The following is a 25,047-nucleotide window of genomic DNA, read 5'->3' as shown; positions in this document are numbered from 1 at the left end:
TTTGCAGCAGTGACCCAGTGGCACGCTGTGATCTTAAAGGGTTATTACTCTGTGTTGTGGCTGCAGCAACCACTTTTCAAATCGGGTCATTACATCCTTTTGTGTCGAGAATCGGAGACGCCAGGCTTCTTTTAGCCACCTCATCCTGCAGCTTGCTTTTGTTTCTGAATCTTGGTGGCAATCCTTGCTTCCCTGCCTGCAGTCAAGAGAGCTGTCTGCTCCCATTATACGTAGTCGTGGCCGAGAGGTTAAGGCGATGTACTCGAAATCCATTGGGTCTCCCCACGCAGGTTCTAACCCTGCCGACTACGGTTCCTAAACTGCACTTTTGTGCTGAGAACTGTGCTTTCCAAGGCTTTTGCTCTCTCTGTTCATTTCTTGAAAGATTCTGCATGGCACTGTTTGGAGATACTGCGGTTATATAAAATGTGAAAAAAATAATTGGGTCTTCCGCGCACAGGTTTCTGTCCTGCTGACTATGTTCTTCACCTGCATCTCCCCAACAAGCATTTATGCGCCTCCTCTGCAACAGACAAATATGACACTGGACCGTTTTGCAGCAGTGGCCAGTGCGCTGTGATCTTAAAGGGGTTATTACTCTGTGTTGTGGCTGCAGCAACCACTTTTCAAATCGGGGTCATTACATCCTTTTGTGTCGAGAATCGAAGACGCCAGGCTTCTTTTAGCCACCTCGTCCTTCAGCTTGATTTTGTTTCCGAATCTTGGTGGAATCCCTGCTTCCCTGCCTGCAGTCAAGAGAGCTGTCTAGCTCCGTTAAATGTAGTCGTGGCCGAGAGGTTAAGGCGATGGACTCGAAATCCATTGGGGTCTCCCCGCGCAGGTTCAAACCCTGCCGACTACGGTTCCTACACTGCCCTTTTGTGCTGATAACTGTGCCTTCCAAGGCTTTTGCTCTCTCTGCCCTCATTTCTTGTAAGATACTGCATGGCACTGTGTGGAGATACTGCGGTTATATAAAGTGTGAAAAAATTCATTGGGGTCTTCCCGCACAGGTTTCTGTCCTGCTGACTATGTTCTTCACCTGCATCTCCCCAACAAGCATTTATGCGCCTCCTCTGCAACAGACAAATATGACACTGGACCGTTTTGCAGCAGTGGCACGCTGTGATCTTAAAGGGTTTATTACTCTGTGTTGTGGCTGCAGCAACCACTTTTCAAATCGGGGTCATTACATCCTTTTGTGTCGAGAATCGGAGATGCCAGGCTTCTTTTAGCCACCTCGTCCTGCAGCTTGATTTTGTTTCTGAATCTTGGTGGAATCCCTGCTTCCCTGCCTGCAGTCAAGAGAGCTGTCTAGCCGCCTTTTGAATGTAGTCGTGGCTGAAGAGGTTAAGGCGATGGACTCGAAATCCATTGGGGTCTCCCCGCGCAGGGTTCAAACCCTGCCGACTATGGTTCCTACACTGCCTTTTTGTGCTGATAACTGTGCCTTCCAAGGCTTTTGCTCTCTCTGCCCTCATTTCTTGTAAGATACTGCATGGCACTGTGTGGAGATACTGCGGTTATATAAAGTGTGAAAAAATTAATTGGGTTCTTCCCGCACAGGTTTTGCTCTTGCTGACTATGTTCTTCACCTGCATCTCCCCAACAAGCATTTATGCGCCTCCTCTGCAACAGACAATATGACACTGGACATTTTGCAGCAGTGACCCAGTGGAACGCTGTGATCTTAAAGGGGTTATTACTCTGTGTTGTGGCTGCAGCAACCACTTTTCAAATCGGGTCATTACATCCTTTTGTGTCGAGAATCGGAGATGCCAGGCTTCTTTTAGCCACCTCATCCTGCAGCTTGCTTTTGTTTCTGAATCTTGGTGGCATCCTTGCTTCCCTGCCGGCAGTCAAGAGAGCTGTCTGCTCCCATTATACGTAGTCGTGGCCGAGAGGTTAAGGTGATGTACTCGAAATCATTGGAGTCTCCCCATGCAGGTTCTAACCCTGCCGACTACGGTTCCTAAACTGCACTTTTGTGCTGAGAACTGTGCTTTCCAAAGCTTTTGCTCTCTCTGTTGTCATTTCTTGAAAGATTCTGCATGGCACTGTTTGGAGATACTGCGGTTATTTAAAATGTGTAAAAAATTAATTGGGTTCTTCCCGCACAGGTTTTGGTCCTGCTGACTATGTTCTTCACCTGCATCTCCCCAACAAGCATTTATGCACCTCCTCTGCAACAGACAAATATGACACTGGACCGTTTTGCAGCAGTGGCCAGTGGCACGCTGTGATCTTAAAGGGGTCATTACTCTGTGTTGTGGCTGCAGCAACCACTTTTCAAATCGGGGTCATTACATCCTTTTGTGTCGAGAATTGAAGATGCCAGGCTTCTTTTAGCCACCTCGTCCTTCAGCTTGATTTTGTTTCCGAATCTTGGTGGAATCCCTGCTTCCCTGCCGGCAGTCAAGAGAGCTGTCTAGCCACCATTAAATGTAGTCGTGGCCGAGAGGTTAAGGCGATGGACTTGAAATCCATTGGGGTCTCCCCGCCAAGGTTCAAACCCTGCCGACTGCGGTTCCTACACTGCCCTTTTGTGCTGATAACTGTGCCTTCCAAGGCTTTTGCTCTCTCTGCCCTCATTTCTTGTAAGATACTGCATGGCACTGTTTGGAGATACTGCGGTTATTATAAAATGTGAAAAAATTAATTGGGGTCTTCCCGCACAGGTTTCTGTCCTGCTGACTATGTTCTTCACCTGCATCTCCCCAACTAGCATTTATGCGCCTCCTCTGCAACAGACAAATATGACACTGGACCGTTTTGCAGCAGTGGCATGCTGTGATCTTAAATGGGTTATTACTCTGTGTTGTGGCTGCAGCAACCACTTTTCAAATCGGGGTCATTACATCCTTTTGTGTCGAGAATCGGAGACGCCAGGCTTCTTTTAGCCACCTCGTCCTTCAGCTTGATTTTGTTTCCAAATCTTGGTGGAATCCCTGCTTCCCTGCCTGCAGTCAAGAGAGCTGTCTAGCCTTTTTGAATGTAGTCGTGGCTGAGAGGTTAAGGCAATGGACTCGAAATCCATTGGGGTCTCCCCGCGCAGGTTCAACCCTAACGACTAAGGTTCCTACACTGCCTTTTTGTGCTGATAACTGTGCCTTCCAAGGCCTTTTGCTCTCTCTGCCCTCATTTCTTGTAAGATACTGCATGGCACTGTGTGGAGATACTGCGGTTATATAAAGTGTGAAAAATTAATTGGGTTCTTCCCGCACAGGTTTTGCTCTTGCTGACTATGTTCTTCACTTGCATCTCCCCAACAAGCATTTATGCGCCTCCTCTGCAACAGACAAATATGACACTGGACCATTTTGCAGCAGTGACCCAGTGAACGCTGTGATCTTAAAGGGTTTATTACTCTGTGTTGTGGCTGCAGCAACCACTTTTCAAATCGGGGTCATTACATCCTTTTGTGTCGAGAATCGGAGATGCCAGGCTTCTTTAGCCACCTCATCCTGCAGCTTGCTTTTGTTTCTGAATCTTGGTGGCATCCTTGCTTCCCTGCCTGCAGTCAAGAGAGCTGTCTTGCTCCCAGTTATACGTAGTCGTGGCCGAGAGGTTAAGGCAATGTACTCGAAATCCATTGGGGTCTCCCCATGCAGGTTCTAACCCTGCCGACTACGGTTCCTAAACTGCACTTTTGTGCTGAGAACTGTGCTTTCCAAAGCTTTTGCTCTCTCTGTTGTCATTTCTTGAAAGATTCTGCATGGCACTGTTTGGAGATACTGCGGTTATATAAAATGTGTAAAAAATTAATTGGGTTCTTCCCGCACAGGTTTTGGTCTGCTGACTATGTTCTTCACCTGCATCTCCCCAACAAGCATTTATGCACCTCCTCTGCAACAGACAAATATGACACTGGACCGTTTTGCAGCAGTGGCCCAGTGGCACGCTGTGATCTTAAAGGGGTTATTACTCTGTGTTGTGGCTGCAGCAACCACTTTTCAAATCGGGGTCATTACATCCTTTTGTGTCGGGAATCGGAGACGCCAGGCTTCTTTTAGCTACCTCGTCCTTCAGCTTGATTTTGTTTCTGAATCTTGGTGGAATCCCTGCTTCCCTGCCTGCAGTCAAGAGATCGGTCTGGCTCAAGTTATACATAGTCGTGGCCGAGAGGTTAAGGCGATGGACTCGAAATCCATTGGGGTCTCCCCGCTCAGGTTCAAACCCTGCTGACTATGGTTAATACACTGCCTTTTTGTGCTGATAACTGTGCCTTCCAAGGCTTTTGCTCTCTCTGCCCTCATTTCTTGTAAGATACTACATGGCACTGTGTGGAGATACTGCGGTTATATAAAGTATGAAAAAATTAATTGGGGTCTCCCGCACAGGTTTTCTGTCCTGCTGACTATGTTCTTCACCTGCATCTCCCCAACAAGCATTTATGCACCTCCTCTGCAACAGACAAATATGACACTGGACCGTTTGCAGCAGTGGCACGCTGTGATCTTAAAGGGTTTATTACTCTGTGTTGTGGCTGGAGCAACCACTTTTCAAATCGGGGTCATTACATCCTTTTGTGTCGAGAATCGAAGATGCCAGGCTTCTTATAGCCACCTCGTCCTTCAGCTTGATTTTGTTTCCGAATCTTGGTGGAATCCCTGCTTCCCTGCCTGCAGTCAAGAGAGCTGTCTAGCAGTCATTAAATGTAGCCGTGGTCGAGAGTTTAAGGCAATGGACTTAAAATCCATTGGGGTCTCCCGGCACAGGTTCAAACCCTGCCGACTACGGTTCCTACACTGCCCTTTTGTGCTGATAACTGTGCCTTCCAAGGCTTTTGCTCTCTCTGCCCTCATTTCTTGTAAGATACTGCATGGCACTGTGTGGAGATACTGCGGTTATATAAAGTGTGAAAAAATTAATTGGGGTCTTCCCGCACAGGTTTCTGTCCTGCTGACTATGTTCTTCACCTGCATCTCCCCAACAAACATTTATGCGCCTCCTCTGCAACAGACAAATATGACACTGGACTGTTTTGCAGCAGTGGCACGCTGTGATCTTAAAGGGTTTATTACTCTGTGTTGTGGCTGCAGCAACCACTTTTCAAATCGGGGTCATTACATCCTTTTGTGTCGAGAATCGAAGATGCCAGGCTTCTTTTAGCCACCTCATCATGCAGCTTGATTTTGTTTCCGAATCTTGGTGGAATCCCTGCTTCCCTGCCTGGAGTCAAGAGAGCTGTCTAGCCGCCTTTGAATGTAGTCGTGGCTGAGAGGTTAAGGCGATGGACTCGAAATCCATTGGGGTCTCCCCGCGCAGGTTCAAACCCTGCCGACTATGGTTCCTACACTGCCTTTTTGTGCTGATAACTGTGCCTTCCAAGGCTTTTGCTCTCTCTGCCCTCATTTCTTGTAAGATACTGCATGGCACTGTGTGGAGATACTGCGGTTATATAAAGTGTGAAAAAATTAATTGGGTTCTTCCCGCACAGGTTTTGCTCTTGCTGACTATGTTCTTCACCTGCATCTCCCCAACAAGCATTTATGCGCCTCCTCTGCAACAGACAAATATGACACTGGGACCATTTTGCAGCAGTGACCCAGTGGAACGCTGTGATCTTAAAGGGGTTATTACTCTGTGTTGTGGCTGCAGCAACCACTTTTCAAATCGGGGTCATTACATCCTTTTGTGTCGAGAATCGGAGATGCCAGGCTTCTTTTAGCCACCTCATCCTGCAGCTTGCTTTTGTTTCTGAATCTTGGTGGCATCCTTGCTTCCCTGCCGGCAGTCAAGAGAGCTGTCTTGCTCCCATTATACGTAGTCGTGGCCGAGAGGTTAAGGTGATGTACTCGAAATCCATTGGAGTCTCCCCATGCAGGTTCTAACCCTGCCGACTACGGTTCCTAAACTGCACTTTTGTGCTGAGAACTGTGCTTTCCAAAGCTTTTGCTCTCTCTGTTGTCATTTCTTGAAAGATTCTGCATGGCACTGTTTGGAGATACTGCGGTTATTTAAAATGTGTAAAAAAATTAATTGGGTTCTTCCCACACAGGTTTTGGTCCTGCTGACTATGTTCTTCACCTGCATCTCCCCAACAAGCATTTATGCACCTCCTCTGCAACAGACAAATATGACACTGGACCGTTTTGCAGCAGTGGCCCAGTGGCACGCTGTGATCTTAAAGGGGTCATTACTCTGTGTTGTGGCTGCAGCAACCACTTTTCAAATCGGGGTCATTACATCCTTTTGTGTCGAGAATCGAAGATGCCAGGCTTCTTTTAGCCACCTCGTCCTTCAGCTTGAGTTTGTTTCCGAATCTTGGTGGAATCCCTGCTTCCCTGCCGGCAGTCAAGAGAGCTGTCTAGCCACCGTTAAATGTAGCCGTGGTCGAGAGTTTAAGGCAATGGACTTAAAATCCATTGGGGTCTCCCGGCACAGGTTCAAACCCTGCCGACTACGGTTCCTACACTGCCCTTTTGTGCTGATAACTGTGCCTTCCAAGGCTTTTGCTCTCTCTGCCCTCATTTCTTGTAAGATACTGCATGGCACTGTGTGGAGATACTGCGGTTATATAAAGTGTGAAAAAATTAATTGGGGTCTTCCCGCACAGGTTTCTGTCCTGCTGACTATGTTCTTCACCTGCATCTCCCCAACAAACATTTATGCGCCTCCTCTGCAACAGACAAATATGACACTGGACTGTTTTGCAGCAGTGGCACGCTGTGATCTTAAAGGGTTTATTACTCTGTGTTGTGGCTGCAGCAACCACTTTTCAAATCGGGGTCATTACATCCTTTTGTGTCGAGAATCCGAAGATGCCAGGCTTCTTTTAGCCACCTCATCATGCAGCTTGATTTTGTTTCCGAATCTTGGTGGAATCCCTGCTTCCCTGCCTGGAGTCAAGAGAGCTGTCTAGCCGCCTTTGAATGTAGTCGTGGCTGAGAGGTTAAGGCGATGGACTCGAAATCCATTGGGGTCTCCCCGCGCAGGTTCAAACCCTGCCGACTATGGTTCCTACACTGCCTTTTTGTGCTGATAACTGTGCCTTCCAAGGCTTTTGCTCTCTCTGCCCTCATTTCTTGTAAGATACTGCATGGCACTGTGTGGAGATACTGCGGTTATATAAAGTGTGAAAAAATTAATTGGGTTCTTCCCGCACAGGTTTTGCTCTTGCTGACTATGTTCTTCACCTGCATCTCCCCAACAAGCATTTATGCGCCTCCTCTGCAACAGACAAATATGACACTGGACCATTTTGCAGCAGTGACCCAGTGGAACGCTGTGATCTTAAAGGGGTTATTACTCTGTGTTGTGGCTGCAGCAACCACTTTTCAAATCGGGGTCATTACATCCTTTTGTGTCGAGAATCGGAGATGCCAGGCTTCTTTTAGCCACCTCATCCTGCAGCTTGCTTTTGTTTCTGAATCTTGGTGGCATCCTTGCTTCCCTGCCGGCAGTCAAGAAAGCTGTCTTGCTCCCATTATACGTAGTCGTGGCCGAGAGGTTAAGGTGATGTACTCGAAATCCTTTGGAGTCTCCCCATGCAGGTTCTAACCCTGCCGACTACGGTTCCTAAACTGCACTTTTGTAATGAGAACTGTGCTTTCCAAAGCTTTTGCTCTCTCTGTTGTCATTTCTTGAAAGATTCTGCATGGCACTGTTTGGAGATACTGCGGTTATTTAAAATGTGTAAAAAAATTAATTGGGTTCTTCCCACACAGGTTTTGGTCCTGCTGACTATGTTCTTCACCTGCATCTCCCCAACAAGCATTTATGCACCTCCTCTGCAACAGACAAATATGACACTGGACCGTTTTGCAGCAGTGGCCCAGTGGCACGCTGTGATCTTAAAGGGGTCATTACTCTGTGTTGTGGCTGCAGCAACCACTTTTCAAATCGGGGTCATTACATCCTTTTGTGTCGAGAATCGAAGATGCCAGGCTTCTTTTAGCCACCTCGTCCTTCAGCTTGAGTTTGTTTCCGAATCTTGGTGGAATCCCTGCTTCCCTGCCGGCAGTCAAGAGAGCTGTCTAGCCACCGTTAAATGTAGCCGTGGTCGAGAGTTTAAGGCAATGGACTTAAAATCCATTGGGGTCTCCCGGCACAGGTTCAAACCCTGCCGACTACGGTTCCTACACTGCCCTTTTGTGCTGATAACTGTGCCTTCCAAGGCTTTTGCTCTCTCTGCCCTCATTTCTTGTAAGATACTGCATGGCACTGTGTGGAGATACTGCGGTTATATAAAGTGTGAAAAATTAATTGGGGTCTTCCCGCACAGGTTTCTGTCCTGCTGACTATGTTCTTCACCTGCATCTCCCCAACAAACATTTATGCGCCTCCTCTGCAACAGACAAATATGACACTGGACTGTTTTGCAGCAGTGGCACGCTGTGATCTTAAAGGGTTTATTACTCTGTGTTGTGGCTGCAGCAACCACTTTTCAAATCGGGGTCATTACATCCTTTTGTGTCGAGAATCGAAGATGCCAGGCTTCTTTTAGCCACCTCATCATGCAGCTTGATTTTGTTGCCGAATCTTGGTGGAATCCCTGCTTCCCTGCCTGGAGTCAAGAGAGCTGTCTAGCCGCCTTTGAATGTAGTCGTGGCTGAGAGGTTAAGGCGATGGACTCGAAATCCATTGGGGTCTCCCCGCGCAGGTTCAAACCCTGCCGACTATGGTTCCTACACTGCCTTTTTGTGCTGATAACTGTGCCTTCCAAGGCTTTTGCTCTCTCTGCCCTCATTTCTTGTAAGATACTGCATGGCACTGTGTGGAGATACTGCGGTTATATAAAGTGTGAAAAAATTAATTGGGTTCTTCCCGCACAGGTTTTGCTCTTGCTGACTATGTTCTTCACCTGCATCTCCCCAACAAGCATTTATGCGCCTCCTCTGCAACAGACAAATATGACACTGGACCATTTTGCAGCAGTGACCCAGTGGAACGCTGTGATCTTAAAGGGGTTATTACTCTGTGTTGTGGCTGCAGCAACCACTTTTCAAATCGGGGTCATTACATCCTTTTGTGTCGAGAATCGGAGATGCCAGGCTTCTTTTAGCCACCTCATCCTGCAGCTTGCTTTTGTTTCTGAATCTTGGTGGCATCCTTGCTTCCCTGCCGGCAGTCAAGAGAGCTGTCTTGCTCCCATTATACGTAGTCGTGGCCGAGAGGTTAAGGTGATGTACTCGAAATCCATTGGAGTCTCCCCATGCAGGTTCTAACCCTGCCGACTACGGTTCCTAAACTGCACTTTTGTGCTGAGAACTGTGCTTTCCAAAGCTTTTGCTCTCTCTGTTGTCATTTCTTGAAAGATTCTGCATGGCACTGTTTGGAGATACTGCGGTTATTTAAAATGTGTAAAAAATTAATTGGGTTCTTCCCACACAGGTTTTGGTCCTGCTGACTATGTTCTTCACCTGCATCTCCCCAACAAGCATTTATGCACCTCCTCTGCAACAGACAAATATGACACTGGACCGTTTTGCAGCAGTGGCCCAGTGGCACGCTGTGATCTTAAAGGGGTCATTACTCTGTGTTGTGGCTGCAGCAACCACTTTTCAAATCGGGGTCATTACATCCTTTTGTGTCGAGAATCGAAGATGCCAGGCTTCTTTTAGCCACCTCGTCCTTCAGCTTGATTTTGTTTCCGAATCTTGGTGGAATCCCTGCTTCCCTGCCGGCAGTCAAGAGAGCTGTCTAGCCACCGTTAAATGTAGTCGTGGCCGAGAGGTTAAGGCGATGGACTCGAAATCCATTGGGGTCTCCCCGCACAGGTTCAAACCCTGCCGACTGCGGTTCCTACACTGCCCTTTTGTGCTGATAACTGTGCCTTCCAAGGCTTTTGCTCTCTCTGCCCTCATTTCTTGTAAGATACTGCATGGCACTGTTTGGAGATACTGCGGTTATATAAAATGTGAAAAAATTAATTGGGGTCTTCCCGCACAGGTTTCTGTCCTGCTGACTATGTTCTTCACCTGCATCTCCCCAACAAGCATTTATGCGCCTCCTCTGCAACAGACAAATATGACACTGGACCGTTTTGCAGCAGTGGCATGCTGTGATCTTAAATGGGTTATTACTCTGTGTTGTGGCTGCAGCAACCACTTTTCAAATCGGGGTCATTACATCCTTTTGTGTCGAGAATCGGAGACGCCAGGCTTCTTTTAGCCACCTCGTCCTTCAGCTTGATTTTGTTTCCAAATCTTGGTGGAATCCCTGCTTCCCTGCCTGCAGTCAAGAGAGCTGTCTAGCCTTTTTTGAATGTAGTCGTGGCTGAGAGGTTAAGGCAATGGACTCGAAATCCATTGGGGTCTCCCCGCTCAGGTTCAAACCCTGCTGACTATGGTTAATACACTGCCTTTTTGTGCTGATAACTGTGCCTTCCAAGGCTTTTGCTCTCTCTGCCCTCATTTCTTGTAAGATACTACATGGCACTGTGTGGAGATACTGCGGTTATATAAAGTATGAAAAAATTAATTGGGGTCTTCCCGCACAGGTTTCTGTCCTGCTGACTATGTTCTTCACCTGCATCTCCCCAACAAGCATTTATGCACCTCCTCTGCAACAGACAAATATGACACTGGACCGTTTTGCAGCAGTGGCACGCTGTGATCTTAAAGGGTTTATTACTCTGTGTTGTGGCTGGAGCAACCACTTTTCAAATCGGGGTCATTACATCCTTTTGTGTCGAGAATCGAAGATGCCAGGCTTCTTATAGCCACCTCGTCCTTCAGCTTGATTTTGTTTCCGAATCTTGGTGGAATCCCTGCTTCCCTGCCTGCAGTCAAGAGAGCTGTCTAGCCGTCATTAAATGTAGCCGTGGTCGAGAGTTTAAGGCAATGGACTTAAAATCCATTGGGGTCTCCCGGCACAGGTTCAAACCCTGCCGACTACGGTTCCTACACTGCCCTTTTGTGCTGATAACTGTGCCTTCCAAGGCTTTTGCTCTCTCTGCCCTCATTTCTTGTAAGATACTGCATGGCACTGTGTGGAGATACTGCGGTTATATAAAGTGTGAAAAAATTAATTGGGGTCTTCCCGCACAGGTTTCTGTCCTGCTGACTATGTTCTTCACCTGCATCTCCCCAACAAACATTTATGCGCCTCCTCTGCAACAGACAAATATGACACTGGACTGTTTTGCAGCAGTGGCACGCTGTGATCTTAAAGGGTTTATTACTCTGTGTTGTGGCTGCAGCAACCACTTTTCAAATCGGGGTCATTACATCCTTTTGTGTCGAGAATCGAAGATGCCAGGCTTCTTTTAGCCACCTCATCATGCAGCTTGATTTTGTTTCCGAATCTTGGTGGAATCCCTGCTTCCCTGCCTGGAGTCAAGAGAGCTGTCTAGCTGCCTTTGAATGTAGTCGTGGCTGAGAGGTTAAGGCGATGGACTCGAAATCCATTGGGGTCTCCCCGCGCAGGTTCAAACCCTGCCGACTATGGTTCCTACACTGCCTTTTTGTGCTGATAACTGTGCCTTCCAAGGCTTTTGCTCTCTCTGCCCTCATTTCTTGTAAGATACTGCATGGCACTGTGTGGAGATACTGCGGTTATTTAAAATGTGTAAAAAAATTAATTGGGTTCTTCCCACACAGGTTTTGGTCCTGCTGACTATGTTCTTCACCTGCATCTCCCCAACAAGCATTTATGCACCTCCTCTGCAACAGACAAATATGACACTGGACCGTTTTGCAGCAGTGGCCCAGTGGCACGCTGTGATCTTAAAGGGGTCATTACTCTGTGTTGTGGCTGCAGCAACCACTTTTCAAATCGGGGTCATTACATCCTTTTGTGTCGAGAATCGGAGACGCCAGGCTTCTTTTAGCTACCTCGTCCTTCAGCTTGATTTTGTTTCTGAATCTTGGTGGAATCCCTGCTTCCCTGCCTGCAGTCAAGAGATCGGTCTGGCTCAAGTTATATGTAGTCGTGGCCGAGAGGTTAAGGCGATGGACTCGAAATCCATTGGGGTCTCCCCGCGCAGGTTCAAACCCTGCCGACTATGGTTCCTACACTGCCTTTTTGTGCTGATAACTGTGCCTTCCAAGGCTTTTGCTCTCTCTGCCCTCATTTCTTGTAAGATACTGCATGGCACTGTGTGGAGATACTGCGGTTATATAAAGTGTGAAAAAATTCATTGGGGTCTTCCCGCACAGGTTTCTGTCCTGCTGACTATGTTCTTCACCTGCATCTCCCCAACAAGCATTTATGCACCTCCTCTGCAACAGACAAATATGACACTGGACCGTTTTGCAGCAGTGGCACACTGTGATCTTAAAGGGTTTATTACTCTGTGTTGTGGCTGCAGCAACCACTTTTCAAATCGGGGTCATTACATCCTTTTGTGTCGAGAATCGAAGATGCCAAGCTTCTTTTAGCCACCTCGTCCTTCAGCTTGATTTTGTTTCCAAATCTTGGTGGAATCCCTGCTTCCCTGCCGGCAGTCAAGAGAGCTGTCTAGCCACCATTAAATGTAGTCGTGGCCGAGAGGTTAAGGCGATGGACTCGAAATCCATTGGGGTCTCCCCGCGCAGGTTCAAACCCTGCCGACTACGGTTCCTACACTGCCCTTTTGTGCTGATAACTGTGCCTTCCAAGGCTTTTGCTCTCTCTGCCCTCATTTCTTGTAAGATACTGCATGGCACTGTTTGGAGATACTGCGGTTATATAAAATGTGAAAAAATTAATTGGGGTCTTCCCGCACAGGTTTCTGTCCTGCTGACTATGTTCTTCACCTGCATCTCCCCAACAAGCATTTATGCGCCTCCTCTGCAACAGACAAATATGACACTGGACCGTTTTGCAGCAGTGGCATGCTGTGATCTTAAAGGGGTTATTACTCTGTGTTGTGGCTGCAGCAACCACTTTTCAAATCGGGGTCATTACATCCTTTTGTGTCGAGAATCGGAGACGCCAGGCTTCTTTTAGCCACCTCGTCCTTCAGCTTGATTTTGTTTCCAAATCTTGGTGGAATCCCTGCTTCCCTGCCTGCAGTCAAGAGAGCTGTCTAGCCTCCTTTGGAGTCGTGGCTGAGAGGTTAAGGCAATGGACTAGAAATCCATTGGGGTCTCCCCGTGCAGGTTCAAACCCTAACGACTTTGGTTCCTACACTGCCTTTTTGTGTTGATAACTGTGCCTTCCAAGGCTTTTGCTCTCTCTGCCCTCATTTCTTGTAAGATACTGCATGGCACTGTGTGGAGATACTGCGGTTATATAAAGTGTGAAAAAATTAATTGGGTTCTTCCCGCACAGGTTTTGCTCTTGCTGACTATGTTCTTCACCTGCATCTCCCCAACAAGCATTTATGCGCCTCCTTTGCAACAGACAAATATGACACTGGACCATTTTGCAGCAGTGACCCAGTGGCACGCTGTGATCTTAAAGGGTTTATTACTCTGTGTTGTGGCTGCAGCAACCACTTTTCAAATCGGGGTCATTACATCCTTTTGTGTCGAGAATCGGAGATGCCAGGCTTCTTTTAGCCACCTCATCCTGCAGCTTGCTTTTGTTTCTGAATCTTGGTGGCATCCTTGCTTCCCTGCCTGCAGTCAAGAGAGCTGTCTTGCTCCTGTTATACGTAGTCGTGGCCGAGAGGTTAAGGCGATGTACTCGAAATCCATTGGGGTCTCCCCATGCAGGTTCTAACCCTGCCGACTACGGTTCCTAAACTGCACTTTTGTGCTGAGAACTGTGCTTTCCAAAGCTTTTGCTCTCTCTGTTGTCATTTCTTGTAAGATACTGCATGGCACTGTTTGGAGATACTGCGGTTATATAAAATGTGTAAAAAAATTAATTGGGTTCTTCCCGCACAGGTTTTGGTCCTGCTGACTATGTTCTTCACCTGCATCTCCCCAACAAGCATTTATGCACGTCCTCTGCAACAGACAAATATGACACTGGATCGTTTTGCAGCAGTGGCCCAGTGGCACGCTGTGATCTTAAAGGGGTTATTACTCTGTGTTGTGGCTGCAGCAACCACTTTTCAAATCGGGGTCATTACATCCTTTTGTGTCGAGAATCGGAGACGCCAGGCTTCTTTTAGCTACCTCGTCCTTCAGCTTGATTTTGTTTCTGAATCTTGGTGGAATCCCTGCTTCCCTGCCTGCAGTCAAGAGATCGGTCTGGCTCAAGTTATACGTAGTTGTGGCCGAGAGGTTAAGGCGATGGACTCGAAATCCATTGGGGTCTCCCCGCGCAGGTTCAAACCCTGCCGACTATGGTTCCTACACTGCCTTTTTGTGCTGATAACTGTGCCTTCCAAGGCTTTTGCTCTCTCTGCCCTCATTTCTTGTAAGATACTACATGGCACTGTGTGGAGATACTGCGGTTATATAAAGTGTGAAAAAATTCATTGGGGTCTTCCCGCACAGGTTTCTGTCCTGCTGACTATGTTCTTCACCTGCATCTCCCCAACAAGCATTTATGCGCATCCTCTGCAACAGACAAATATGACACTGGACTGTTTTGCAGCAGTGGCACGCTGTGATCTTAAAGGGTTTATTACTCTGTGTTGTGGCTGCAGCAACCACTTTTCAAATCGGGGTCATTACATCCTTTTGTGTCGAGAATCGAAGATGCCAGGCTTCTTTTAGCCACCTTGTCCTTCAGCTTGATTTTGTTTCCGAATCTTGGTGGAATCCCTGCTTCCCTGCCGGCAGTCAAGAGAGCTGTCTAGCCACCGTTAAATGTAGTCGTGGCCGAGAGGTTAAGGTGATGGACTCGAAATCCATTGGGGTCTCCCCGCACAGGTTCAAACCCTGCCGACTGCGGTTCCTACACTGCCCTTTTGTGCTGATAACTGTGCCTTCCAAGGCTTTTGCTCTCTCTGCCCTCATTTCTTGTAAGATACTGCATGGCACTGTTTGGAGATACTGCGGTTATATAAAATGTGAAAAAATTCATTGGGGTCTTCCCGCACAGGTTTCTGTCCTGCTGACTATGTTCTTCACCTGCATCTCCCCAACAAGCATTTATGCGCCTCCTCTGCAACAGACAAATATGACACTGGACCATTTTGCAGCAGTGACCCAGTGGCACGCTGTGATCTTAAAGGGGTTATTACTCTGTGTTGTGGCTGCAGCAACCACTTTTCAAATCGGGGTCATTACATCCTTTTGTGTTGAGAATCGGGGACGCCAGGCTTCTTTTAGCCGCCTCATCCTGCAGCTTGCTTTTGTTTCTGAATCTTGGTGGCATCCTTGCTTCCCTGCCTGCAGTCAAGAGAGCTGTCTTGCTCCCGTTATACGTAGTCGTGGCCGAGAGGTTAAGGCGATGTACTCGAAATCCATTGGGGTCTCCCCATGCAGGTTCTAACCCTGCTGACTACGGTTCCTAAACTGCACTTTTGTGCTGATAACTGTGCTTTCCAAAGCTTTTGCTCTCTCTGTTGTCATTTCTTGAAAGATACTACATGGCACTGTGTGGAGATACTGCGGTTATATAAAGTATGAAAAATTTAATTGGGGTCTTCCCGCACAGGTTTCTGTCCTGCTGACTATGTTCTTCACCTGCATCTCCCCAACAAGCATTTATGCGCCTCCTCTGCAACAGACAAATATGACACTGGACCGTTTTGCAGCAGTGGCACACTGTGATCTTAAAGGGGTTATTACTCTGTGTTGTGGCTGCAGCAACCACTTTTCAAATCGGGGTCATTACATCCTTTTGTGTCGAGAATCGGAGACGCCAGGCTTCTTTTAGCCACCTCATCCTGCAGCTTGCTTTTGTTTCTGAATCTTGGTGGCATCCTTGCTTCCCTGCCTTCAGTCAAGAGAGCTGTCTAGCCACCATTAAATGTAGTCGTGGCCGAGAGGTTAAGGCAATGGACTCGAAATCCATTGGGGTCTCCCCGCGCAGGTTCAAACCCTGCCGACTACGGTTCCTACACTGCCCTTTTGTGCTGATAACTGTGCCTTCCAAGGCTTTTGCTCTCTCTGCCCTCATTTCTTGTAAGATACTGCATGGCACTGTTTGGAGATACTGCGGTTATATAAAATGTGAAAAAATTAATTGGGGTCTTCCCGCACAGGTTTCTGTCCTGCTGACTATGTTCTTCACCTGCATCTCCCCAACAAGCATTTATGCGCCTCCTCTGCAACAGACAAATATGACACTGGACCGTTTTGCAGCAGTGGCATGCTGTGATCTTAAAGGGGTTATTACTCTGTGTTGTGGCTGCAGCAACCACTTTTCAAATCGGGGTCATTACATCCTTTTGTGTCGAGAATCGGAGACGCCAGGCTTCTTTTAGCCACCTCGTCCTTCAGCTTGATTTTGTTTCCAAATCTTGGTGGAATCCCTGCTTCCCTGCCTGCAGTCAAGAGAGCTGTCTAGCCTCCTTTGGAGTCGTGGCTGAGAGGTTAAGGCAATGGACTAGAAATCCATTGGGGTCTCCCCGTGCAGGTTCAAACCCTAACGACTTTGGTTCCTACACTGCCTTTTTGTGTTGATAACTGTGCCTTCCAAGGCTTTTGCTCTCTCTGCCCTCATTTCTTGTAAGATACTGCATGGCACTGTGTGGAGATACTGCGGTTATATAAAGTGTGAAAAAATTAATTGGGTTCTTCCCGCACAGGTTTTGCTCTTGCTGACTATGTTCTTCACCTGCATCTCCCCAACAAGCATTTATGCGCCTCCTTTGCAACAGACAAATATGACACTGGACCATTTTGCAGCAGTGACCCAGTGGCACGCTGTGATCTTAAAGGGTTTATTACTCTGTGTTGTGGCTGCAGCAACCACTTTTCAAATCGGGGTCATTACATCCTTTTGTGTCGAGAATCGGAGATGCCAGGCTTCTTTTAGCCACCTCATCCTGCAGCTTGCTTTTGTTTCTGAATCTTGGTGGCATCCTTGCTTCCCTGCCTGCAGTCAAGAGAGCTGTCTTGCTCCTGTTATACGTAGTCGTGGCCGAGAGGTTAAGGCGATGTACTCGAAATCCATTGGGGTCTCCCCATGCAGGTTCTAACCCTGCCGACTACGGTTCCTAAACTGCACTTTTGTGCTGAGAACTGTGCTTTCCAAAGCTTTTGCTCTCTCTGTTGTCATTTCTTGTAAGATACTGCATGGCACTGTTTGGAGATACTGCGGTTATATAAAATGTGTAAAAAAATTAATTGGGTTCTTCCCGCACAGGTTTTGGTCCTGCTGACTATGTTCTTCACCTGCATCTCCCCAACAAGCATTTATGCACGTCCTCTGCAACAGACAAATATGACACTGGATCGTTTTGCAGCAGTGGCCCAGTGGCACGCTGTGATCTTAAAGGGGTTATTACTCTGTGTTGTGGCTGCAGCAACCACTTTTCAAATCGGGGTCATTACATCCTTTTGTGTCGAGAATCGGAGACGCCAGGCTTCTTTTAGCTACCTCGTCCTTCAGCTTGATTTTGTTTCTGAATCTTGGTGGAATCCCTGCTTCCCTGCCTGCAGTCAAGAGATCGGTCTGGCTCAAGTTATACGTAGTTGTGGCCGAGAGGTTAAGGCGATGGACTCGAAATCCATTGGGGTCTCCCCGCGCAGGTTCAAACCCTGCCGACTATGGTTCCTACACTGCCTTTTTGTGCTGATAACTGTGCCTTCCAAGGCTTTTGCTCTCTCTGCCCTCATTTCTTGTAAGATACTACATGGCACTGTGTGGAGATACTGCGGTTATATAAAGTGTGAAAAAATTCATTGGGGTCTTCCCGCACAGGTTTCTGTCCTGCTGACTATGTTCTTCACCTGCATCTCCCCAACAAGCATTTATGCGCATCCTCTGCAACAGACAAATATGACACTGGACTGTTTTGCAGCAGTGGCACGCTGTGATCTTAAAGGGTTTATTACTCTGTGTTGTGGCTGCAGCAACCACTTTTCAAATCGGGGTCATTACATCCTTTTGTGTCGAGAATCGAAGATGCCAGGCTTCTTTTAGCCACCTTGTCCTTCAGCTTGATTTTGTTTCCGAATCTTGGTGGAATCCCTGCTTCCCTGCCGGCAGTCAAGAGAGCTGTCTAGCCACCGTTAAATGTAGTCGTGGCCGAGAGGTTAAGGTGATGGACTCGAAATCCATTGGGGTCTCCCCGCACAGGTTCAAACCCTGCCGACTGCGGTTCCTACACTGCCCTTTTGTGCTGATAACTGTGCCTTCCAAGGCTTTTGCTCTCTCTGCCCTCATTTCTTGTAAGATACTGCATGGCACTGTTTGGAGATACTGCGGTTATATAAAATGTGAAAAAATTCATTGGGGTCTTCCCGCACAGGTTTCTGTCCTGCTGACTATGTTCTTCACCTGCATCTCCCCAACAAGCATTTATGCGCCTCCTCTGCAACAGACAAATATGACACTGGACCATTTTGCAGCAGTGACCCAGTGGCACGCTGTGATCTTAAAGGGGTTATTACTCTGTGTTGTGGCTGCAGCAACCACTTTTCAAATCGGGGTCATTACATCCTTTTGTGTTGAGAATCGGGGACGCCAGGCTTCTTTTAGCCGCCTCATCCTGCAGCTTGCTTTTGTTTCTGAATCTTGGTGGCATCCTTGCTTCCCTGCCTGCAGTCAAGAGAGCTGTCTTGCTCCCGTTATACGTAGTCGTGGCCGAGAGGTTAAGGCGATGTACTCGAAATCCATTGGGGTCTCCCCATGCAGGTTCTAACCCTGCTGACTACGGTTCCTAAACTGCACTTTTGTGCTGATAACTGTGCTTTCCAAAGCTTTTGCTCTCTCTGTTGTCATTTCTTGAAAGATACTACATGGCACTGTGTGGAGATACTGCGGTTATATAAAGTATGAAAAATTTAATTGGGGTCTTCCCGCACAGGTTTCTGTCCTGCTGACTATGTTCTTCACCTGCATCTCCCCAACAAGCATTTATGCGCCTCCTCTGCAACAGACAAATATGACACTGGACCGTTTTGCAGCAGTGGCACACTGTGATCTTAAAGGGGTTATTACTCTGTGTTGTGGCTGCAGCAACCACTTTTCAAATCGGGGTCATTACATCCTTTTGTGTCGAGAATCGGAGACGCCAGGCTTCTTTTAGCCACCTCATCCTGCAGCTTGCTTTTGTTTCTGAATCTTGGTGGCATCCTTGCTTCCCTGCCTTCAGTCAAGAGAGCTGTCTAGCCACCATTAAATGTAGTCGTGGCCGAGAGGTTAAGGCAATGGACTCGAAATCCATTGGGGTCTCCCCGCGCAGGTTCAAACCCTGCCGACTACGGTTCCTACACTGCCCTTTTGTGCTGATAACTGTGCCTTCCAAGGCTTTTGCTCTCTCTGCCCTCATTTCTAGTAAGATACTGCATGGCACTGTTTGGAGATACTGCGGTTATATAAAATGTGAAAAAATTCATTGGGGTCTTCCCGCACAGATTTCTGTCCTGCTGACTATGTTCTTCACCTGCATCTCCCCAACAAGCATTTATGCGCCTCCTCTGCAACAGACAAATATGACACTGGACCGTTTTGCAGCAGTGGCATGCTGTGATCTTAAAGGGGTTATTACTCTGGGTTGTGGCTGCAGCAACCACTTTTCAAATCGGGGTCATTACATCCTTTTGTGTCAAGAATCGGAGACGCCAGGCTTCTTTTAGCCACCTCGTCCTTCAGCTTGATTTTGTTTCCAAATCTTGGTGGAATCCCTGCTTCCCTGCCTGCAGTCAAGAGAGCTGTCTAGCCGCCTTTGAATGTAGTCGTGGCTGAGAGGTTAAGGCAATGGACTCAAAATCCATTGGGGTCTCCCCGCGCAGGTTCAAACCCTGCTGACTATGGTTCCTACACTGCCTTTTTGTGCTGATAACTGTGCCTTCCAAGGCTTTTGCTCTCTCTGCCCTCATTTCTTGTAAGATACTGCATGGCACTGTGTGGAGATACTGCGGTTATATAAAGTGTGAAAAAATTAATTGGGTTCTTCCCGCACAGGTTTTGGTCCTGCTGACTATGTTCTTCACCTGCATCTCCCCAACAAGCATTTATGCACCTCCTCTGCAACAGACAAATATGACACTGGACCGTTTTGCAGCAGTGGCCCAGTGGCACGCTGTGATCTTAAAGGGGTTATTACTCTGTGTTGTGGCTGCAGCAACCACTTTTCAAATCGGGGTCATTACATCCTTTTGTGTCGAGAATCGGAGACGCCAGGCTTCTTTTAGCCACCTCGTCCTTCAGCTTGATTTTGTTTCCAAATCTTGGTGGAATCCCTGCTTCCCTGCCTGCAGTCAAGAGAGCTGTCTAGCCGCCTTTGAATGTAGTCGTGGCTGAGAGGTTAAGGCGATGGACTCGAAATCCATTGGGGTCTCCCTGCGCAGGTTCAAATCCTGCCTACTATGGTTCCTACACTGCCTTTTTGTGCTGATAACTGTGCCTTCCAAGGCTTTTGCTCTCTCTGCCCTCATTTCTTGTAAGATACTGCATGGCACTGTGTGGAGATACTGCGGTTATATAAAGTGTGAAAAAATTAATTGGGGTCTTCCCGCACAGGTTTCTGTCCTGCTGACTATGTTCTTCACCTGCATCTCCCCAACAAGCATTTATGCGCCTCCTCTGCAACAGACAAATATGACACTGGACCATTTTGCAGCAGTGACCCAGTGGCACGCTGTGATCTTAAAGGGTTTATTACTCTGTGTTGTGGCTGCAGCAACCACTTTTCAAATCGGGGTCATTACATCCTTTTGTGTCGAGAATCGAAGATGCCAGGCTTCTTTTAGCCACCTCATCATGCAGCTTGATTTTGTTTCCGAATCTTGGTGGAATCCCTGCTTCCCTGCCTGGAGTCAAGAGAGCTGTCTAGCCACCTTTGAATGTAGTCGTGGCTGAGAGGTTAAGGCGATGTACTCGAAATCCATTGGGGTCTCCCCGCGCAGGTTCAAACCCTGCAGACTATGGTTCCTACAATGCCTTTTTGTGCTGATAACTGTGCCTTCCAAGGCTTTTGCTCTCTCTGCCCTCATTTCTTGTAAGATACTGCATGGCACTGTGTGGAGATACTGCGGTTATATAAAGTGTGAAAAAATTAATTGGGTTCTTCCCGCACAGGTTTTGCTCTTGCTGACTATGTTCTTCACCTGCATCTCCCCAACAAGCATTTATGCGCCTCCTCTGCAACAGACAAATATGACACTGGACCATTTTGCAGAAGTGACCCAGTGGCACGCTGTGATCTTAAAGGGTTTATTACTCTGTGTTGTGGCTGCAGCAACCACTTTTCAAATCGGGGTCATTACATCCTTTTGTGTCGAGAATCGGAGATGCCAGGCTTCTTTTAGCCACCTCATCCTGCAGCTTGCTTTTGTTTCTGAATCTTGGTGGCATCCTTGCTTCCCTGCCTGCAGTCAAGAGAGCTGTCTTGCTCCCGTTATACGTAGTCGTGGCCGAGAGGTTAAGGCGATGTACTCGAAATCCATTGGGGTCTCCCCATGCAGGTTCTAACCCTGCTGACTACGGTTCCTAAACTGCACTTTTGTGCTGAGAACTGTGCTTTCCAATGCTTTTGCTCTCTCTGTTGTCATTTCTTGAAAGATTCTGCATGGCACTGTTTGGAGATACTGCGGTTATATAAAATGTGTAAAAAAATTAATTGGGTTCTTCCCGCACAGGTTTTGGTCCTGCTGACTATGTTCTTCACCTGCATCTCCCCAACAAGCATTTATGCACCTCCTCTGCAACAGACAAATATGACACTGGACCATTTTGCAGCAGTGACCCAGTGGCACGCTGTGATCTTAAAGGGTTTATTACTCTGTGTTGTGGCTGCAGCAACCACTTTTCAAATCGGGGTCATTACATCCTTTTGTGTCGAGAATCGGAGATGCCAGGCTTCTTTTAGCCACCTCATCCTGCAGCTTGCTTTTGTTTCTGAATCTTGGTGGCATCCTTGCTTCCCTGCCTGCAGTCAAGAGAGCTGTCTTGCTCCTGTTATACGTAGTCGTGGCCGAGAGGTTAAGGCGATGTACTCGAAATCCATTGGGGTCTTCCCATGCAGGTTCTAACCCTGCCGACTACGGTTCCTAAACTGCACTTTTGTGCTGAGAACTGTGCTTTCCAAAGCTTTTGCTCTCTCTGTTGTCATTTCTTGAAAGATTCTGCATGGCACTGTTTGGAGATACTGCGGTTATATAAAATGTGTAAAAAAATTAATTGGGTTCTTCCCGCACAGGTTTTGGTCCTGCTGACTATGTTCTTCACCTGCATCTCCCCAACAAGCATTTATGCACCTCCTCTGCAACAGACAAATATGACACTGGACCGTTTTGCAGCAGTGGCCCAGTGGCACGCTGTGATCTTAAAGGGGTTATTACTCTGTGTTGTGGCTGCAGCAACCACTTTTCAAATCGGGGTCATTACATCCTTTTGTGTCGAGAATCGGAGACGCCAGGCTTCTTTTAGCCACCTCGTCCTTCAGCTTGATTTTGTTTCCAAATCTTGGTGGAATCCCTGCTTCCCTGCCTGCAGTCAAGAGAGCTGTTTAGCCGTTTTTGAATGTAGTCGTGGCTGAGAGGTTAAGGCGATGGACTCGAAATCCATTGGGGTCTCCGCGCGCAGGTTCAAATCCTGCCGACTATGGTTCCTACACTGCCTTTTTGTGCTGATAACTGTGCCTTCCAAGGCTTTTGCTCTCTCTGCCCTCATTTCTTGTAAGATACTGCATGGCACTGTGTGGAGATACTGCGGTTATATAAAGTGTGAAAAAATTAATTGGGGTCTTCCCGCACAGGTTTCTGTCCTGCTGACTATGTTCTTCACCTGCATCTCCCCAACAAGCATTTATGCGCCTCCTCTGCAACAGACAAATATGACACTGGACCATTTTGCAGCAGTGACCCAGTGGCACGCTGTGATCTTAAAGGGGTTATTACTCTGTGTTGTGGCTGCAGCAACCACTTTTCAAATCGGGGTCATTACATCCTATTGTGTTGAGAATCGGAGACGCCAGGCTTCTTTTAGCCGCCTCATCCTGCAGCTTGCTTTTGTTTCTGAATCTTGGTGGCATCCTTGCTTCCCTGCCTGCAGTCAAGAGAGCTGTCTTGCTCCCGTTATACGTAGTCGTGGCCGAGAGGTTAAGGCGATGTACTCGAAATCCATTGGGGTCTCCCCATGTAGGTTCTAACCCTGCAGACTATGGTTCCTAAACTGCACTTTTGTGCTGAGAACTGTGCTTTCCAAAGCTTTTGCTCTCTCTGTTGTCATTTCTTGTAAGATACTACATGGCACTGTGTGGACATACTGCGGTTATATAAAGTGTGAAAAAATTAATTGGGTTCTTCCCGCACAGGTTTTGCTCTTGCTGACTATGTTCTTCACCTGCATCTCCCCAACAAGCATTTATGCACCTCCTCTGCAACAGACAAATATGACACTGGACCATTTTGCAGCAGTGACCCAGTGGCACGCTGTGATCTTAAAGGGTTTATTACTCTGTGTTGTGGCTGCAGCAACCACTTTTCAAATCGGGGTCATTACATCCTTTTGTGTCGAGAATCGGAGACGCCAGGCTTCTTTTAGCCACCTCGTCCTTCAGCTTGATTTTGTTTCCAAATCTTGGTGGAATCCCTGCTTCCCTGCCTGCAGTCAAGAGAGCTGTCTAGCCGTCTTTGAATGTAGTCGTGGCTGAGAGGTTAAGGCGATGGACTCGAAATCCATTGGGGTCTCCCCGCGCAGGTTCCTACCCAGCCCTTTTGTGCTGAGAACTGTGCCTTCCAAGACTTTTGCTCTCTCTGCCCTCATTTCTTGTAAGATACTACATGGCACTGTGTGGAGATACTGCGGTTATATAAAGTATGAAAAAATTAATTGGGGTCTTCCCGCACAGGTTTCTGTCCTGCTGACTATGTTCTTCACCTGCATCTCCCCAACAAGCATTTATGCACCTCCTCTGCAACAGACAAATATGACACTGGACCGTTTTGCAGCAGTGGCACGCTGTGATCTTAAAGGGTTTATTACTCTGTGTTGTGGCTGCAGCAACCACTTTTCAAATCGGGGTCATTACATCCTTTTGTGTCGAGAATCGAAGATGCCAGGCTTCTTTTAGCCACCTCGTCCTTCAGCTTGATTTTGTTTCCGAATCTTGGTGGAATCCCTGCTTCCCTGCCTGCAGTCAAGAGAGTTGTCTAGCCGTCATTAAATGTAGTCGTGGTCGAGAGTCTAAGGCAATGGACTTAAAATCCATTGGGGTCTCCCGGCACAGGTTCAAACCCTGCCGACTATGGTTCCTACACTGCCCTTTTGTGCTGATAACTGTGCCTTCCAAGGCTTTTGCTCTCTCTGCCCTCATTTCTTGTAAGATACTGCATGGCACTGTGTGGAGATACTGCGGTTATATAAAATGTGAAAAAATTCATTGGGGTCTTCCCGCACAGGTTTCTGTCCTGCTGACTATGTTCTTCACCTGCATCTCCCCAACAAGCATTTATGCGCCTCTTCTGCAACAGACAAATATGACACTGGACCGTTTTGCAGCAGTGGCATGCTGTGATCTTAAAGGGGTTATTACTCTGTGTTGTGGCTGCAGCAACCACTTTTCAAATCGGGGTCATTACATCCTTTTGTGTCGAGAATCGGAGACGCCAGGCTTCTTTTAGCCACCTCGTCCTTCAGCTTGATTTTGTTTCCAAATCTTGGTGGAATCCCTGCTTCCCTGTCGGCAGTCAAGAGAGCTGTCTAGCCACTGTTAAATGTAGGTGGGCCGAGAGGTTAAGGCGATGGACTCGAAATCCATTGGGGTCTCCCCGCGCAGGTTCAAACCCTGCCGACTACGGTTCCTACACTGCCCTTTTGTGTTGATAACTGTGCCTTCCAAGGCTTTTGCTCTCTCTGCCCTCATTTCTTGTAAGATACTGCATGGCACTGTTTGGAGATACTGCGGTTATATAAAATGTGTAAAAAAATTAATTGGGTTCTTCCCGCACAGGTTTTGGTCCTGCTGACTATGTTCTTCACCTGCATCTCCCCAACAAGCATTTATGCGCCTCCTCTACAACAGACAAATATGACACTGGACTGTTTTGCAGCAGTGGCACGCTGTGATCTTAAAGGGTTTATTACTCTGTGTTGTGGCTGCAGCAACCACTTTTCAAATCGGGGTCATTACATCCTTTTGTGTCAAGAATCGGAGACGCC

The 25,047-nt window shown here is 47.6% G+C and overlaps 33 non-coding genes across 33 annotated transcripts; all 33 read left to right on the top strand.

Annotated features, from left to right (window-relative positions):
• The first annotated feature begins 230 nt into the window (after window positions 1-230).
• On the top strand, window positions 231-311 carry trnas-cga (transfer RNA serine (anticodon CGA)). The gene has a single exon. It is a non-coding gene; the product is annotated as a tRNA-Ser (tRNA).
• Window positions 312-780: 469 nt separating this feature from the next.
• trnas-cga (transfer RNA serine (anticodon CGA)) lies at window positions 781-862 on the top strand. Its single transcript has one exon. It is a non-coding gene; the product is annotated as a tRNA-Ser (tRNA).
• Window positions 863-1,331: 469 nt separating this feature from the next.
• On the top strand, window positions 1,332-1,415 carry trnas-cga (transfer RNA serine (anticodon CGA)). The gene has a single exon. It is a non-coding gene; the product is annotated as a tRNA-Ser (tRNA).
• A 1,029-nt stretch (window positions 1,416-2,444) lies between these two features.
• trnas-uga (transfer RNA serine (anticodon UGA)) lies at window positions 2,445-2,526 on the top strand. Its single transcript has one exon. It is a non-coding gene; the product is annotated as a tRNA-Ser (tRNA).
• A 1,024-nt stretch (window positions 2,527-3,550) lies between these two features.
• Window positions 3,551-3,632, top strand: trnas-cga (transfer RNA serine (anticodon CGA)). Its single transcript has one exon. It is a non-coding gene; the product is annotated as a tRNA-Ser (tRNA).
• Window positions 3,633-4,108: 476 nt separating this feature from the next.
• On the top strand, window positions 4,109-4,190 carry trnas-cga (transfer RNA serine (anticodon CGA)). Its single transcript has one exon. It is a non-coding gene; the product is annotated as a tRNA-Ser (tRNA).
• A 1,017-nt stretch (window positions 4,191-5,207) lies between these two features.
• Window positions 5,208-5,289, top strand: trnas-cga (transfer RNA serine (anticodon CGA)). The gene has a single exon. It is a non-coding gene; the product is annotated as a tRNA-Ser (tRNA).
• A 477-nt stretch (window positions 5,290-5,766) lies between these two features.
• Window positions 5,767-5,848, top strand: trnas-cga (transfer RNA serine (anticodon CGA)). The gene has a single exon. It is a non-coding gene; the product is annotated as a tRNA-Ser (tRNA).
• A 1,029-nt stretch (window positions 5,849-6,877) lies between these two features.
• Window positions 6,878-6,959, top strand: trnas-cga (transfer RNA serine (anticodon CGA)). The gene has a single exon. It is a non-coding gene; the product is annotated as a tRNA-Ser (tRNA).
• A 1,585-nt stretch (window positions 6,960-8,544) lies between these two features.
• trnas-cga (transfer RNA serine (anticodon CGA)) lies at window positions 8,545-8,626 on the top strand. The gene has a single exon. It is a non-coding gene; the product is annotated as a tRNA-Ser (tRNA).
• A 476-nt stretch (window positions 8,627-9,102) lies between these two features.
• Window positions 9,103-9,184, top strand: trnas-cga (transfer RNA serine (anticodon CGA)). Its single transcript has one exon. It is a non-coding gene; the product is annotated as a tRNA-Ser (tRNA).
• Window positions 9,185-9,661: 477 nt separating this feature from the next.
• Window positions 9,662-9,743, top strand: trnas-cga (transfer RNA serine (anticodon CGA)). The gene has a single exon. It is a non-coding gene; the product is annotated as a tRNA-Ser (tRNA).
• Window positions 9,744-10,211: 468 nt separating this feature from the next.
• On the top strand, window positions 10,212-10,293 carry trnas-cga (transfer RNA serine (anticodon CGA)). The gene has a single exon. It is a non-coding gene; the product is annotated as a tRNA-Ser (tRNA).
• Window positions 10,294-11,311: 1,018 nt separating this feature from the next.
• Window positions 11,312-11,393, top strand: trnas-cga (transfer RNA serine (anticodon CGA)). The gene has a single exon. It is a non-coding gene; the product is annotated as a tRNA-Ser (tRNA).
• Window positions 11,394-11,871: 478 nt separating this feature from the next.
• Window positions 11,872-11,953, top strand: trnas-cga (transfer RNA serine (anticodon CGA)). The gene has a single exon. It is a non-coding gene; the product is annotated as a tRNA-Ser (tRNA).
• A 468-nt stretch (window positions 11,954-12,421) lies between these two features.
• Window positions 12,422-12,503, top strand: trnas-cga (transfer RNA serine (anticodon CGA)). The gene has a single exon. It is a non-coding gene; the product is annotated as a tRNA-Ser (tRNA).
• Window positions 12,504-13,525: 1,022 nt separating this feature from the next.
• On the top strand, window positions 13,526-13,607 carry trnas-cga (transfer RNA serine (anticodon CGA)). The gene has a single exon. It is a non-coding gene; the product is annotated as a tRNA-Ser (tRNA).
• A 478-nt stretch (window positions 13,608-14,085) lies between these two features.
• On the top strand, window positions 14,086-14,167 carry trnas-cga (transfer RNA serine (anticodon CGA)). The gene has a single exon. It is a non-coding gene; the product is annotated as a tRNA-Ser (tRNA).
• Window positions 14,168-14,635: 468 nt separating this feature from the next.
• Window positions 14,636-14,717, top strand: trnas-cga (transfer RNA serine (anticodon CGA)). Its single transcript has one exon. It is a non-coding gene; the product is annotated as a tRNA-Ser (tRNA).
• A 476-nt stretch (window positions 14,718-15,193) lies between these two features.
• On the top strand, window positions 15,194-15,275 carry trnas-cga (transfer RNA serine (anticodon CGA)). The gene has a single exon. It is a non-coding gene; the product is annotated as a tRNA-Ser (tRNA).
• Window positions 15,276-15,743: 468 nt separating this feature from the next.
• trnas-cga (transfer RNA serine (anticodon CGA)) lies at window positions 15,744-15,825 on the top strand. The gene has a single exon. It is a non-coding gene; the product is annotated as a tRNA-Ser (tRNA).
• A 1,022-nt stretch (window positions 15,826-16,847) lies between these two features.
• On the top strand, window positions 16,848-16,929 carry trnas-cga (transfer RNA serine (anticodon CGA)). Its single transcript has one exon. It is a non-coding gene; the product is annotated as a tRNA-Ser (tRNA).
• Window positions 16,930-17,407: 478 nt separating this feature from the next.
• trnas-cga (transfer RNA serine (anticodon CGA)) lies at window positions 17,408-17,489 on the top strand. Its single transcript has one exon. It is a non-coding gene; the product is annotated as a tRNA-Ser (tRNA).
• A 468-nt stretch (window positions 17,490-17,957) lies between these two features.
• On the top strand, window positions 17,958-18,039 carry trnas-cga (transfer RNA serine (anticodon CGA)). Its single transcript has one exon. It is a non-coding gene; the product is annotated as a tRNA-Ser (tRNA).
• A 476-nt stretch (window positions 18,040-18,515) lies between these two features.
• Window positions 18,516-18,597, top strand: trnas-cga (transfer RNA serine (anticodon CGA)). The gene has a single exon. It is a non-coding gene; the product is annotated as a tRNA-Ser (tRNA).
• A 468-nt stretch (window positions 18,598-19,065) lies between these two features.
• Window positions 19,066-19,147, top strand: trnas-cga (transfer RNA serine (anticodon CGA)). Its single transcript has one exon. It is a non-coding gene; the product is annotated as a tRNA-Ser (tRNA).
• Window positions 19,148-19,615: 468 nt separating this feature from the next.
• trnal-caa (transfer RNA leucine (anticodon CAA)) lies at window positions 19,616-19,697 on the top strand. The gene has a single exon. It is a non-coding gene; the product is annotated as a tRNA-Leu (tRNA).
• Window positions 19,698-20,173: 476 nt separating this feature from the next.
• trnas-cga (transfer RNA serine (anticodon CGA)) lies at window positions 20,174-20,255 on the top strand. Its single transcript has one exon. It is a non-coding gene; the product is annotated as a tRNA-Ser (tRNA).
• Window positions 20,256-20,731: 476 nt separating this feature from the next.
• trnas-cga (transfer RNA serine (anticodon CGA)) lies at window positions 20,732-20,813 on the top strand. The gene has a single exon. It is a non-coding gene; the product is annotated as a tRNA-Ser (tRNA).
• A 476-nt stretch (window positions 20,814-21,289) lies between these two features.
• Window positions 21,290-21,371, top strand: trnas-cga (transfer RNA serine (anticodon CGA)). The gene has a single exon. It is a non-coding gene; the product is annotated as a tRNA-Ser (tRNA).
• A 478-nt stretch (window positions 21,372-21,849) lies between these two features.
• On the top strand, window positions 21,850-21,931 carry trnas-cga (transfer RNA serine (anticodon CGA)). The gene has a single exon. It is a non-coding gene; the product is annotated as a tRNA-Ser (tRNA).
• Window positions 21,932-22,409: 478 nt separating this feature from the next.
• trnas-cga (transfer RNA serine (anticodon CGA)) lies at window positions 22,410-22,491 on the top strand. Its single transcript has one exon. It is a non-coding gene; the product is annotated as a tRNA-Ser (tRNA).
• Window positions 22,492-24,604: 2,113 nt separating this feature from the next.
• On the top strand, window positions 24,605-24,685 carry trnas-cga (transfer RNA serine (anticodon CGA)). Its single transcript has one exon. It is a non-coding gene; the product is annotated as a tRNA-Ser (tRNA).
• The last annotated feature ends 362 nt before the right edge of the window (window positions 24,686-25,047 follow it).

Source organism: Carassius auratus, unplaced genomic scaffold, assembly GCF_003368295.1.
Source record: "Carassius auratus strain Wakin unplaced genomic scaffold, ASM336829v1 scaf_tig00214924, whole genome shotgun sequence".
Lineage (NCBI taxonomy): Eukaryota > Metazoa > Chordata > Actinopteri > Cypriniformes > Cyprinidae > Carassius > Carassius auratus.
This window is presented reverse-complemented; position numbering and strand designations above follow the sequence as displayed.